The sequence below is a fragment of the Octopus bimaculoides genome, chromosome 2 (assembly GCF_001194135.2).
Source record: "Octopus bimaculoides isolate UCB-OBI-ISO-001 chromosome 2, ASM119413v2, whole genome shotgun sequence".
In the NCBI taxonomy this organism is placed as follows: domain Eukaryota; kingdom Metazoa; phylum Mollusca; class Cephalopoda; order Octopoda; family Octopodidae; genus Octopus; species Octopus bimaculoides.
Window position 1 is genome coordinate 96,659,466 of NC_068982.1, and position 3,217 is coordinate 96,662,682.

The 3,217-nt window shown below is 34.8% G+C and overlaps 1 protein-coding gene across 2 annotated transcripts in view; it reads right to left on the bottom strand.

Moving 5' to 3' along the window:
• Positions 1-2,681, bottom strand: part of LOC106869105 (major facilitator superfamily domain-containing protein 6-like) — a 27,749-nt gene extending 25,068 nt beyond the window's left edge. Inside the window, exon 1 of one of the 2 annotated variants that reach the window (XM_014914645.2) lies at positions 2,452-2,681. The gene's annotated coding sequence lies outside the window, so the exon portion shown is untranslated. Of the gene's footprint in view, positions 1-2,131; positions 2,367-2,451 lie in introns of those variants that run through there. The other variant, XM_014914644.2, reaches the window with a different exon arrangement.
• Between the last annotated feature and the right edge of the window lie 536 nt (positions 2,682-3,217).

Consider the following 3,217-nt stretch of genomic DNA (forward strand, 5'->3'; position numbering starts at 1 on the left):
TATATATATATATATATATATATATATATATATATACACACACACACACACACACACACACACACACACACACACACACACACACACACATTTTCTTCTTACATGATTTAACTGACATTGTAAAACATGAAAATAAGTGATCTTTAAAAATCGGTTACATTTACTATTTGAATTGTTTTATTAACTTGTATCCTCAAATCACGTCCTGTGCAATTATTGCATTTGTATTACCAAAATCGGTAGAGATCTATCTTCGTTGGTGTGAAGGGAGTTAAAAAGGACAACCATGGATAATTTATTTATTTATTTTATCTTTCCGCAATGTTCGAAAGTTTTGCTGTCACCGAAAGTTACAAATGGTGACCCAAAAACCTTTAGAACAGACATTTTTTCCTGATTGAACAGCACGTGTGCACAGTTTTTTTGTTTTTTTTTCCATGCTATCAGCCAGCACATTGCTTACAAGCATATCAGCAATTTTCGAAGCACACTTTTTTAACGATAATAACAATTACGAATTTTCTATTTTTTTATGTTTTTAACATGCAAATTTTCATCATATTTCAAACAACTCCAGTTTCCCAATCAGACGGAAACTTATCTCCACGATTAGAACCCAGTTCCTCGCGAAATATTGCCTCAGAGACTACTCATTTAAGCCAGAAAATCACAAAAAGTAAGGGACCTCCTCATCAACCCGATGAGGGTTACACGATCCTGGAGCTCGTATGGTGCACTTCCTCGCTGGACTGAGTATGGTTACATCAACTGATTCCAACAGTTGGAAGATTGTAAGTCATCTCAGCTCCTGCGAAAAATGCAACAACTATTCGAATAAAAGATACCACAACGAAACACATATTTCTCGAACTAATACACTAATCCTGGCATCGACTAAAAACAACGCCAATATGTGATACACTGGCTGAAATGGAGAACAGATTATGATAGTCTCTTCACCCTTATCGCCCTAACACTACAGAGACGTCTTTCGGTGACGAAGTAGCAGCCCAGATACTCTGCATTTTAGCTTTCCTTTGAGATCAATAAAATCAGATCACTAACACAGTGGACCGTTTTAAGCATTCGTAAATATATTGTATATATACACTGGGTTCAAATGGTGACTATTTGAAATCTGTCATCGAACCCTGTTCTGTTGATTGATTGAATTTGTAGGCTGTTAGTCGATATTACTAGTCTTTTTGTTGGACCCTACCCATGTTTTCCTATTTAACTCCTACACATTTTAAATGACAACCCTCAAAATTAATGAGCGAAAACTGTAGATTTTGCATATATGAGTGTTTGTCTACGGCGGGAAAGAAAAAAGGTTTTGTTTTTCAATATTTTTACTTGAGTATGAAAATAAAGCTGTTTTTATGACTTAAGCCAATTATTGCGACCAGGTCACCTCTTCGTGTATAATCATGTAACATGTATTAACGCATATATATATATAGAGAGAGGGAGATGTGTGTGATGTCGAGATATTCTATAAACTGAAACATACAATGTAAATACCATGTGCGTATGTATGCATGTAATATGCATGGTTTCACATAACGATATATATGATATATAGTCAAAATTTATAAACAAAATATGACGCCAACTAATGCTGGTGAATACTACTTTTGTTTGTTACCCTTTTCGTGTATTATATATATTTACAAACAATATGCATGTCGGATGTGTGTACATGAGGTATACCAACATAAATCCCCGACTGTATTTAAATGTTGGATAAGACTATGTGTATCTGGAGAAAGTTTTAAAAGTTTTATATCATGTTCAGTAACTTAGTAAGAATTTAATAACATGCAACACAACTAAAATAAAGTCGGAAAAATATACATGAATTAAGAAATATAAACAATTTTAAGTCTGATTTTAAGTAAGGTTCTCCGTCAGACAATTTCTACCCAGTGAAAAAGTATATATATACATATATATATATATATATATATATATATATACATACATACGCACACTTAATAGAATAGACATAATATTACTTATATGTCTAAAATTAAGAAACCAATAACTGAATGAATACATTAAAAAACACGCTAACAACGATATTAATAATAGATAATCATAGGAGAATAAAAGTTGTTGAGAGACAAACCTGCGGTGGTAAGTTCGAGTTAGTCAATTGTCAAAGAAGTTAGAGGAATGATATAAGTGCCAAGTAGCTTTTTGTTCAGTTGTGTAACGAAGTTAATTGTTGTAAGTTCTCAGCCGGGAACCTCCGACTACGCGACGTAGTAACAGCTGGCGCTGTTGTCACGTCAATATACTCTCACCATCACTGCCACCACATTACAAACAATACTATAAACCTGATAGTTTTGGAAAGTAACATACATACGTCTTTGTGAGTATGTGTGTGAGAGAGAACGTACGTATATCACACTAACACACACACACACATACATACATACATACCTGTGTCTATATATGCAGATGTATTTTCCAGGTTAGTATTGTGCTGATTATCATGATCCAAGTCACCTCTCATTAGGAACAATCGCTCTTAAAGATAAAGTTTTCATATGTGTCATTTGGCTTGGTTTCTATGGCTGGCTGCCTTCTCTAACACCAACCAATTAACAGTATGCGCTGGAGCATTTTCACATAGCACCAACTCAAGAGATGTTGAATAGTCCTCAATTAGGATCTTGTTGTATCCATTGCTTGTCAGAAAAGTGTAAAAGATAGGACAGAAAGTAACAATAAGTCAAATAAAAAAAGCATAATGAAAACCAAAAGTGCATGTACTGTACACAATTAAAACGCAAGACGACAGAGAAGTGAATAGTAAAAAACACATAAAGAGGAAAGTGTGCAGAGGCACATCAGGAGTAGTGGTGGTGAATTTTGGGAAGCATGGAATTTTAAAGCTATGGACACATAAGAGATGGTTACCTTTGTGTGTGATAGATGCACAGGAACAATAAGCACTAAGAGCACACAGGACTTAGACTCTCTCAAATGCCCAGGAAACTCTCTCAAGGTAGTAGATAGTTTCTGTTACCCAGGGTAATGCTCTAAAAGTATTGTTTCTAGAATACGAATAGGATGGAGAAAGTTCAAAGAGCTACTACCTCTGTTGGAAACAAAAGGACTCTCTCTCAGAGTGAAAGGTAGAGTGTATGATACTTGTGTACAAACAGCTATATTCCATAGTAGTGATACATGGGCTCTGAATGCA